Consider the following 12,562-nt stretch of genomic DNA (forward strand, 5'->3'; position numbering starts at 1 on the left):
TACAGGGGATAAGGTTATACAATTAGTAATGTTCCCATTGTTTTAAGAAAATGAAAAGAAATTCCACAAAGAAATAGACACTATTAAAGTCATTAGGAGATTCCATGTTCTCTTTGGTATACCATCAATCATGATGTTCCACCCTGAAGTGAAGCTACTGTAAGCACTCTCATTGCAAATCATCATTGAAAAGCAGATGCTGAAAATGACCTGCTTACAAACACCACAAAAATCAACATACCTTTTATCATGAAAAATACACTCCACAACATTGAAAGTAGAATGTCCCACTACCAATGAAGAGGGTACCTTTGCAAACAGATGAATGCACTAAAACCTGAATTCCCCATCAAACATTAACATCATATTGTGTTTAAACATTAATGTAATTCATTCACTTTGGGAAAAAATATCTTCCTATGTTATATTAATACATATCAGTAATTTAGGTAAACCTTGCCTAGGGAATTGTGGACGTTTAAGAAAAGTTGTAAAATCTTCTGAATTTCAGCTGTATCCAAAGGTGCTTAATACAATACCATGTTTTCACTTCAAGTTATTTCCCTATAAGCTTTCTTTTCTAAATACTTGACCTCTTTTTTTTTCATTCTTCGCTTTTCGCTGTTTACCTATGCAAACTTAGTAGAGTGTTTTCTCGTTATTTAAAAATTTCTTTTCATTTGCTGCTTGTATATAGGAAAGTCAGTAAAGGAACCAATGGTTCTGATTTTCTGCTGATGCTTGAGTTCTATATATCAGACTCCCAAGTACAGCCTGCTAGACATGCAATCGGAAGAGCTTTATATTACAGTTTTCATTCCCCAAAAAATTGGTCATGCCATTCTCGCAACAGATGAGTACCTTTGAGCTCACCTCTGGTCACCTGGTAGCACACCAAGATTACATTTCCTTAAAAAGCAAAGCTGAGATGAATCTGGATGAAAAACTTGTCCACACTGCTGCATGACTAAAGGCATTTGCTGTTCACTTTCAGTTCCAAAAGTTAAAAATAAAAATAGTTTCAGGCTTATTCAATTTTTTTAATACGAAGCCACAAAAGTTTTCCAAACATTTTAAAAGTGGTTTGGTTTTCTCTGTGTGTGTCAAGATATTTGAAATATATTTACATTTCAATGTAATGAAAAAAAATTCAAGAAACATAATTTTGAATTTGAAAATATCAAATAGTTTCACTTCACAGTTCACCAAGCCTGAAACCCATATTTTCAAAAAGCAGTGTGGAGCAGTGAACATAAATAAGGACCATAATTTTCTTCACTAGTCATCACGAGAATTTTCAAATCATGACATTTACAGTAATATATTATTTAGCATTAATGTTACCCGAAGAGATGTATATTCAAGTTCAGTCTTGTCTTTCATGTTCTTTATCAGGCTGAGAATACACATTTAAATAATATTTTACATGTCAGTCTTGAGAGGAAATAATAAAGTTTTAGATGCTCATATGATTCAAATATCTGAAGTGTCCACAGTACTTTCTGATGCTGCTCCCTAGCAGACTTCAATGCACACTTATTTGAGCATTAACCACCTCTCAGTGACAGCACAGTCTAGAAAAAACAACACCCCTTTATTACTACAAGCTACTATAAAGTAAAAATATTTTCAAAATTTACTGCTAATTGAGTTAATTTGTAATTCATATAGGCTCAGATTGTAATATTCTATATGTAAAATTTAAGTAATGGAAATAATATACAATGTATGTAATGAACTGTACATTTCTTAAAGACTGAATGAAAACAAATTTTAAGTTTGCTCTTTCAAAATTCTGTTCTGGTTTAACACCTTACTTCAAAGGTTCTTTGAAATTCCCCATGTAAGCATTTTCACTTGATTATTTTGTATATAATACTGTAATTACTGAGCTCTCCCTTAATTTGCCTTCCTTGTGCCAAAAAATTGTAATGACCTTGAATAAACATCACTTTAAACTTGAGATATGAGTATTCGTTCTAAGAGTGGTTACTTTTCTGCCAGTAATGACATATTTAACCAAAACATATAATTTCTCAGAAAGACTGCAAGGAATTCCTTGTTACTATAAATCACGAATATTTTAAATATTTGAAGCCAGAATAGTTTAAAAATAAACTTTATGCTAATGTCCTAATTATAGTTCATGAAAATGGCAAAGGACTGGTAAGAGAGGGAGTGCCAGGCTCGAACTGCCCACTAACATGGGTGCTTTTAAACAAAGTATTTTCAAGAGGCGATGAGAATGTTTCTTCAAGAGCCACAACGATTGAACAGGAGGTAAGAGAGACTAGTTCTGAAGTGATGGATATTGATGCCTTCCTGAAAGGAGTTTAGTGTAACTCTGGGATTTCATTGATTATGGAAATCACAAAACCACAGATAAAGGCAATTTCTGTCTTTGAAATTCCACAGCCAGTATAGAACAAATTAAAAGATGAAGGAGAAAAAAAAGCCCCAAATCGTGTAACCAGTAATTGCTTAGTACTTCTCTGTCACTGGTATGAGGCTGAGGTAACAAACAATGACCCTTGAAAATGGGAGTTGTTTAAAACAGAAGGAAACAGAAAAACAGAAGAAACTGATGATTTACCTGTTTGTACCTCTCCTAAATTACACTATGCTTTTTCATTCTCCTTATATGAAAGGTCATATTCAGGCATGTTCCTTTTAAGTGATATTGTATAGGAAAAGATGAGATTTCTTACATACAATGAATATGTTTGGTCTTCCAAAGACGGCACTCAAAAGATGTAAATATCAGTAATATGAATTAGTAACAACCATCCACACATTTACCAGTCAGATGTGTACATGATGTTTCACAGAGCAGCCACCATTCCTTGACCATTTTCTAATTCAGCCTCTTGAAAAGTTAAATTTTCCTCAGTAAAAATATTTCCTCGTCTACATATAATAATTTTTGACTGTGCATGAATTAGGGACAGAAGTGCAAGTAGAAACAGTCAGAATGACTATGACAATATCAAGCACACCACAGATATTAATGCACAAGTAGCACATCAGGAATACACTAGGAAAAACAAGACTGGAAAATAAATCCATTTCTTAAATGCACATTGATTTCTACACCACTCTTAGTCACTTTTCCTTTTTTCATAAAGTGGAAAACAGGCAAGTCCTGCAGTGTGTCCCTCAAGCCATCAAGTTTGAGGATAACTCATCATTACCAGCTTCTCTTTAAACAGCAGTAGTCTCTGTTCAAACACTTCAGGAGAATGACCACTGTATAATGCAAAAGAATGCAGTGGTCTGTGTAGCATCCAACACTGAGAAACATTTTTTATTTTATTGGAATATTTTAAACAATTCTTTAAACTTCACCTACAGATCACTTGATGGCTGGCTGCAAATAATAGAACAAAAGAGCAAGATCCTCTCTGTCTGAAATGCCACTTGACAATGGGACATTTCACTCTGCCTTAGCAATAAATTCTAATTTGTTCTAATTTGCTTATGCACAGTGGGATGCAGAAATCCCAGCCTCATGCACAAAGACATGAATCATGACATCAAAATCCAGATTCAGAGTTTTAAGATAAACAATTTACCAAGTGAAAATTAGACATTTGATATGTATCTGTTTGTGGTTTTCCAGATGCAGTCTTAGCAACTGAGCATAAGCAACCTGTCACAGTTAGCTGCTGCTGGTAGCAATCCTAGCTCCTTCTCCTAATTGTATATGTTTGCATCATTCTGAATTGACTTTCAGCTATATGGTCCTCATCCACGCCCAGCTTCCATAAAAAACTAACGAGCAATTCCACCACAGTAAAAGAATTAAAACAAATGCCCATGTCATCAGGACATCATTAACTTTGGATTAAAACCTCTCACGTTTGGCCATCTGTTGAAAAGACATCGAGAGAGTTAGGTTAAGTAGAGGTGCAAGTGGATTACCCCAGTGTTTAGGACAGATTCAAATTCCTTATCTTTCCCAGGCAAGTACTTCAAGATACAATATTCTAACCTCCAGTCTCCACACTATTCTGGGGCAGGTCTCGTTTTATCTATCCAATTGATACTGCTGGAAAAAAAACAAAAGCAGAATACACAGGAACACCCTTCTCCCTACACACACATTTAGTTCTAAACTTAAAAGACGTACTTTGGCAGAAAAGCTATAGAGTTCAGTTTCCTTTTTACAAGAAAAAAAAATGTTTTTCAGAGCTGAAGACACACTGCATGTCCTCATGGAGAGAAAACATCGAGAGGATGAAGACTGGTCAGATGGCTTCAGCCGGGTTTTATCAGCGATGCATCCCCCAAACCACAGTCTGAAATAAACTAATAATTGATAAGTTCATAAGAGAGGCAGTGCCTTGAGGAGAGATAGAATAATAGTTGAATCACTATTAGAAAGTGACACTTTGTTCTATTTCGGGAAAGCACTGACAACCTTTCCTAGTTATTACCTCAATATTGCTTCTTCAATAAAAATGAAACATTTATTTATTCTTTTATTTTTAAATATATGCCCCTACAAAAAAATCCATATATATATGCACACACACACACATCTATATAGACACACATAAATTTATACCAGCATCCATTCTTCTATCGTCAACCCTGTATTGAACAGTATGGGATTGCAGTACTAAAAAACATGTTCACCAGGAAAGACAGGAGGAACGATACAGCCAGCAGGAAAATCCACTGTTTAGCAAGTGATTGTCAGATAAAAATGCTGACAATTCTCTGCAGGCTTTCTCCTTTCCTGACTGAGCAACGGAGTACTTCAGGCACAATATTGATCCTAAACTTTCCCTTTCCATCGTTTGGATTATTTATTTGCTCTAACGGCTACTGCTTAGCACAATTTGAAATAACTGCTCCACAAGCTAATGAACATTTGATTAGTCACAGAATTTTCATAGTATTTCCACTTTTTGTATGTGTTATTTGTCCTTTCTTTTATTCTTTGAGTTGCCTAACTATATTCTTCTCAAGAGTGCCCATAGCAAATTACGCTTAAAAGCTTGAAACTGAAATTTCTACAGCCTTTTCTAGAGAAAGAGAGAGCGCTTTTTAGGCTATATCCAAAGATCCCAGGAAGATAGGTGAAGGGAGACAGCTGATTTATTTCTACTCTCCAAATGGATGTATTAACATGTATCCCCAAATGCTATGTAGTATCATTCCCTGCTAAGCGTGCAGTCTCTGCAATAAATAAAAAAAAGTAACCTACCGACCCTGGATAGTGATCAAACACAATGTTTGATGCTCAGAAACACAACAGACACATCAAAAGCAATTATATTTTTCAACAGATATTAGCAAAATAGCTATCACGAAAAGTAGAAAGAAATTAGACCTGAATAACAGTAAATTCCAGCTAAATAAATGCTACTACATACAATAATTTTTTTCCTTGAATAAGCACTCAAATTTTCTGTGTGCATGCATTAAAAAAAGAAAACAGGACCTTATACTGTGAACCCACAATGAAAAAGCAGCTAATATGATTTAGAAAGATACCTTGAATTAGATGCTTTGATGATCTAAATACATTTAATGTTACCCATCTATTATACTAGTCAACCTGCATGGGTTTTGTGCTTGCTTTTGAAAATTATGGGAATTTTGATACTAACTGAGCATTTTCTAGAACAGGACAAATAACAGGTATTTATTAAAAAGTCACAGTGAAAAGTGCCTGAAGCTTGCACTGTTTACACGTATGTATCTATGTATATGCACATATATGTATATTACTGTTAGAAAATGGATTTATTTTTATGAGATAGAAACAAGACTTTAGGCAGCAGCTGGAAGTTTGCCTTCAGATTATTCTCAGTGTACTTCAGATTGAGATTTATATGATTTGATCGTCATTTACATGGAGGCAACTGAAACAATGAACAGTGTGCTGTTACAGCATGAACAGGCTGAAATAATGAAAGCCATCTTCTTCAGAAACGTGATTTCTGCTTTTATTTACGCTGTTAATCCAGATACCGAGGATTTAAGTCCATAAAACAGGATAAGGGGGAGCTTTTGAGATGTTAGTCTAACACTGTGTTCCAAAGCCATTCTCTCAGCAACCTCTTCATTTCCCAAAACTAATTCCTGTCTGATCAAAAATTCCAGTACAGTTATGGTTTACACTTCTGGGAATTTCCAGAATTGCTGCAGGATGAAAAATTAGTTGTATATCTCCTTTTTTATCCTTATGAGGATCCAGAAAATAGCCAGAGTAGTTACTAAAATGTAGATGGAGTCCAGAATAAATGGTATTAATACACCTACAGAACTAATGAATCTCATAATAAATATAACATTTAACTAATTACATCACACGTTCTGAGACAATTTCTATATTGTGGAAAATAACACACAATATAATAGTGGAGAAAAATAAAGTGATCACACTTATTTTATTCTTTTTTGCTGTCATTCCTGTTGTCAATTTCTATGGAAATGCTGCATTAAATGTATCCAGTAACCAGGTCCAATATCTATGTTCAGTTTGGACCAATCAGATTAGAGAGGAGACAAAGAATGTAATTGCTAGTGTCATCTACCTAACCAGTGATTAGGAATTCAGACTTTTCGGAGAGGTGCACAGCAGAGGAAGTAAGCAAACAGCATGAGTTGCAGCAAAGGAAATTCTAGCTGGATACCAGAAAAATTTTCACATTGCACATGATAAAGCAGTGGTGCAGGTTGCCCAGAGGCTGACAATCACAGAGCTTGACTGGACAAGGTTCTGAGCAGCCTGACCCAACTTCAGAGTTGAACTTCCCTTCAGTGGTTGGTAGGACTACATAATCACCAAAGGTACCTTACAACATAAATTATTTTTCACTTCTAACTATATACAGCCTTTAGTCTTATTCAAATATATGAAGAATCATGATGTTGATACCTTAAAAAACAACATATTGTTTCTGGGATGCAGGCTCTGATGCCAGAAGAGACCATATTGATTGCCTTAATTAAGTGCTGTAGCCCACAGATATTCTTTTTTCTTTTCTGTCTTTTTAGATAGTACTTAGTTGTATAATAGAGCATTTTTAGACAAGGTTATGATATCTTGTCTCAAACATTCTGAGTGACAATGAGACTAGCATGCAGAGAAATTACTCCAAAGTTTAATTATCCTTGTTATTAGGAAATTGCATCTGCATTCAAAATTGAATTTATCCAACTTCAATTTCAATTTCATGCCTTCTCCTCCAAGGCACAAAAACCCTCAACATCTTATTTCTTCTTCATGCAGAAAGATTTAGGCAGAATAGTTTTCCTTAAATTTCTCTTGGATTCGTCAGCTAGAACTCCTTAAATTTCTTAGCATACTGTTAGATTTCCAGTTGCAGGACCATTTTTGTGACCATATGTAGAAGACCGCTACGAACTGGTTTTGTATCGACATTGCCATTGTCATCTCTTCCTGGCCTCTGAAAAAACTGCCACAATGACCTGCAGGAAAGCGCCTGCGCACAGAGTAGCGCATGGACGGGCAAGAGCAGACTTGTCTAAGCGGGCAGCACGCATGGCACGAACTGCACGTACACGGACATGCTCTGCACATGCGCAAATGCCCCTATAAAAGGGCAGCACAAGCTCCTTGGAGCTCGCTCTCTCTCTTGCTCTCCTCCTCGCCGCCTCGCTGCTGGGCTCCGCCCTCACCGGGGCCTCCACGCCTGCACAGAGACTGAGCCGACCAGACATCGCTGGACATTGTCGAATCTGTGGTGGTGGTAACTGATCCCATCCCCCCGCACCTCTTTTCCTCGCCCGCTGGGGTTTTTCCGACTTTACTCCTTTTTTTTTCTGTCTCGTCTTCTCCTCTCCCTGCTGCCGTTCCCGCCTGACCTCCGATTCCCGGTTCACCGAAATAAAGTTTACAAGGTTGCACGGCATATGACTCCATTTGCATCTTAATCTCGTCTCCTGGGATCGCATTGAAACCTCCCCGATATCAGATCAGGACAACATACTTCAAATTTCCTTCATCATTTCCATTTTCTTCTTAGCACACAGACATGAAAACCTAGTGTTATTGAGCTTGGATTATTACTATGTTTAATAATGGAGTAACCTGATTTTATTATGCTAGCTCAATGCAAAATCTCTTTTCTCTTTCTTAATATTCCATTTATTTTGTATATTCAGACAAAACGCTCATCCTTTTCACCACAGGAACTGATGTCAAAAGGATACAAAAAGTGACATCTAAGCCATTCTTTGAGTAAACTCCTCACTGAAGCAGTTAACCAATAAAGTTTTGATTACTATTTGCATGTCACATTCTGTAATGCGTGTTTTTGGACTGTGACCATGTGATTCACGTCATGCTGTAATGACATGGCCGCCTTATTATTTACTGCCTTGTCTATCTCTGTATTGTTTGCAAGCTTAGCCCATGAATGTGAAGACAATTGAGAAAACCAGTACCTAGTTTTGGATCACAAAGCAATCTGCTGGAAACATTACCATTCACAGATGTCTCTCCAACCATATCTGCATCTTCACGGTTGAACTGAGCCTGTTCATAATCTGTCTAATGTGGCCCACATGAATTCCACATAAGGCAAGTTTCTAGATCAGGATATTATGTGGTAGTAAAAAGAATTCTTGAAGAAACCAAATATACTATATTATGGCCTTCATCAAATTTATATTTATCTAGTTGTTTTGTAATTTTATTGATAAAACATACCAAGTTTACCTGACAAAACCTATTTCTGTTTTAATTGACCTTAACTATATTTTAGCTTCTACTGATAGATTGAGAAATAAACCATATTATCATTTTGCTAACATAAAATATTCCTAAGGCCCTTCTCTTTGTTTTAAATACTGGAAATTTTTTGCAAATCTTGAAGTCATTTGCATTTCTCTCCTTTGTCTTTCTTCCCCTTCCACTGCTAAAGAGGCCTTTTCCAAATGGTATTCCACATTACAAAAACTGTTCGGATCCATGCTCGGCTGTCAGTAGCAATGTTTGAACCACCTTTGACCTTAAACAGTGTTATAACTTTAAAGGAAGGGAAGTAGATTAGCAGTTTTTTCAAACAGAAATTTTATGCAGAAATCATACCTAATTTTGACAATGCTAGCAGATTATGAGAGAAATGGAAAACACTCTTCAATTGCTGCTGGATTCCCTCTGGTCTAAATTTGAGGAAGCAGGCCCCAGTCCTAATAAATACCGGTTTAGTGAACCATTTTGAACATTCACCATTTTTCATCCATCGTTTACAAAATAAGTACTTCAAGACAGCAGTTCCACCAACTGATTAGGCATAAGTTACAGTGATGCTTGATTTGCTCAGCAGCTCCAGTGGAAAATATGTACAAAGATATAATTAAAATATGAGGAGAACTGTACTTCTAACAACATCCTGTAATTCTTCATTTAGCTCCACATTACATTAGCATTTTTTAGTCAAACCTCTGTTAAAAAGCAAAATCACTTACTGCCAAAAAACTATTTTGTTGTTGCTGAAAGTACTGTTTTATAATAATTACAGATTGCAAGCACGCACTGTTGGAAAGGTAGTATTTTATTTTTATTAAATTTTAAACTGTTTGTGCACAACCTAAAACAATGCCTCCTTAAAACATCATGGGAAATTCTGAGCAATCTCTAAACACAGAATCACAGAATCATAGAATGGTAGGGGTTGGAAGGGACCTCTGTGGGTCATCTAGTCCAACCCCCCTGCCGAAGCAGGGTCATCTACAGCAGGCTGTAGAGGACCTCGTCCAGGCGGGTCTTGAATATCTCCAGAGAAGGAGACTCCACAACCTCCCTGGGCAGCCTGTTCCAGTGCTCCGTCACCCTCAGAGGGAAGAAATTCCTCCTCATATTCAGACGGAACTTCCTGTGCTTCAGTTTGTGCCCATTGCTCCTTGTCCGGTCACTGGGCACCACTGAAAAGAGCTTGGCCCCATCCTCCTGACACCCGCCCTTCAGATATTTGTAAGCATTTATAAGGTCCCCTCGCAGCCTTCTCTTCTTCAGGCTGAACAAGCCCAGCTCCCTCTGCCTCTCCTCGTAGGAGAGATGCTCCAGTCCCCTCACCATACTTGTAGCCCTCCGCTGGACTCTCTCCAGTAGCTCTTCATCTTTCTTGAAGTGGGAAGCCCAGAACTGGACACAGTACTCCAGATGAGGCCTCACTGGGGCAGTGTAGAGGGGAAGGAGAACCTCCCTTGACCTGCTGGCCACACTCCTCCTAATGCATGCCAGAATGCCATTGGCCTTCTTGGCAGACAGGGCACACTGCTGGCTCATGGTTAACCTGTTGTCCACCAGCACACCCAGGTCCCTCTCCACAGAGCTGCTCTCCAGCAGGTCTGCCCCAAGCCTGTACTAGTGCATGGGGTTGTTCCTCCCCAGGTGCAGGACCCTGCATTTGCCTTTGTTGAACCTCATCAGGTTCCTCTCTGCCCAACTTTCCAGCCTATCCAGGTCACGCTGAATGGCAGCACAGCCTTCCGGTGTATCCACCACACCTCCCAGTTTGGTATCATCAGCAAACTTGCTGAGGGTACATTCCAAGTCTTCATCCAGGTCGTTGATGAAGAAGTTGAACAAGGCTGGGCCCAGTACTGACCCCTGGGGGACACCACTTGTTACCAGCCCCCAACTAGACTCAGCACCGCTGATGACAACCCTCTGAGTTCTGCCATTCAGCCTAGTTCTCAATCCACCTCACCGACCACTCATCCAGCCCATACTTCCTGAGCTTCCCTAGGAGGATATTATGGGAGACTGTGTCGAAAGCCTTGCTGAAGTCAAGGTAGACAACATCTACGGCTCTCCCTTCATCTACCCAGCCAGTCATGCCATCATAGAAAGCTATCAGATTGGTCAGGCATGATTTCCCCTTGGTGAATCCATGCTGACTACTCCTGATAACCTTCTTTTCCTCCACTTGCTTGTTGATGACCTCCAGGATAAGCTGCTCCATCACCTTTCCCAGGATGGAGGTGAGGCTGACCGGCCTGTAGTTCCCTGGGTCCTCCTTCTTGCCCTTTTTGAAGACTGGAGTGACAACAAAAATAACAATCTGAATATATTGCCTACATAAGGCCTCAGTAAAGCAGTCATACCCTTTGCTATATAGCCATGCAACAATTAGAACATGTAAACAATTCTCTCAACCTCTGCAATTCTTGGATATCCACACTTGTTCCTTCTCTTCCTTTCTCATGGGCCCCCATTCCTTAGCTCCTCTCTACATTCTGATTTAGTCTTTAGTTTTCCAGCAGAGCAGGAAAGTATGTCTCCAAGGATAATACATTGAGAAAAAAACTACCTTCCATTGTAAATACCCATCCATGATATATCTCCTGGTACCAGAAGCTATTTAGCAGAAAAGATGAAGAAAGATTTGAAGGAAAACGAATAGAGATCTGCATACTTTCAAAGCAACTGAATTTTCCCTGGTATATCTACAACATGCTCTATAGTTGCAGCCTCACTGTTAGATGAGAGGTCAGTAGCAGCACATTTCTAGCATTTTTCATAGATGTTGAAAGGTTATCACAAATAATTTGGATCTTTGTCAGTGGATAACTATGGACTCTCGCTGGTGTAAACTAGACATATAATCCCTACATGACAAAGTTAAGCAAGCTTTTCTACACTTTGGGTCCAGCAGTTGAAATTGTACATCAGAAAAATTTCAGAACAAGACAAAGTCAGGAAAAAGACAGATAGAAAAAAAAATCAAATACTTCTCCATTAGAAATGACCATTCAAAAATTTCAGCCAGTTAGCTAAAGTGAGGCAAGGAAAAAATAAAATTAAAAAAAAATGGAAATTGAAAACTCTAATTAAAATGTTTCACTGCAATAAAACTAATTGGTACTGCAAAACTATATGACAAGTCACGTAGAAAAACCTCAAAATACTATAGTAACTTGGAAGCATAGTTAGTATTTTGAAGTGAAATCTCATTTAATTGGTTATCAGACTTCCAATCTAACCACTTTGAGGTTAAATGACTCAGCCGCTTGTAATGCAGACTGCGTAATCACAATAGTTCTGTGCGCTTGACCTTCTTCCTGTTAACAGAGAGACTCAATTAATTACTTGCTGTTTTAACTGGCCATTTCACCTTATCTTTGCCTTTTCCAAAAGGGTTGAAAAACTCTATACTTTAACCTTTGACTTTGAAAGCATATATAGAAATATTTAGCTTCAAAATAGGAAGTTAGCACAATCTAGGGATGAGAGTATCTGGGCTTCTATGCTGAAGTCAACAACAGCAATATGTTCATTGTTTCATTAACCATTATGCTGTTATGTAGGAGCCATATTTCATCTTTACTATATCTGCCCACATATTCTACTCTGTAATGGAAATAAAATATGACTGACTTCTGTTGCAACAGACAACACAGGGAAAAGCACAGAAAATTGCAAAATATAATCAAATGCTTGAAAATCCTTCTCAGGTTGCCATATGGGATACTAGATAGAAATAGTCTATTTCATCTATACATAATCTATTAGCATGATTCTTAAAATTATGCTTATTTTTAAAGAATCTTGCACGCTGCAAGATGCACTTCTATA

The 12,562-nt window shown here is 37.8% G+C and overlaps 1 protein-coding gene across 5 annotated transcripts in view; it reads right to left on the minus strand.

Moving 5' to 3' along the window:
• IMMP2L (inner mitochondrial membrane peptidase subunit 2) overlaps nt 1-12,562 on the minus strand; it is a 507,930-nt gene that overhangs the window by 173,397 nt on the left and 321,971 nt on the right. The gene's annotated exons all lie outside the window — the stretch shown is intronic.

This window comes from Opisthocomus hoazin, chromosome 8, assembly GCF_030867145.1.
Source record: "Opisthocomus hoazin isolate bOpiHoa1 chromosome 8, bOpiHoa1.hap1, whole genome shotgun sequence".
Lineage (NCBI taxonomy): Eukaryota > Metazoa > Chordata > Aves > Opisthocomiformes > Opisthocomidae > Opisthocomus > Opisthocomus hoazin.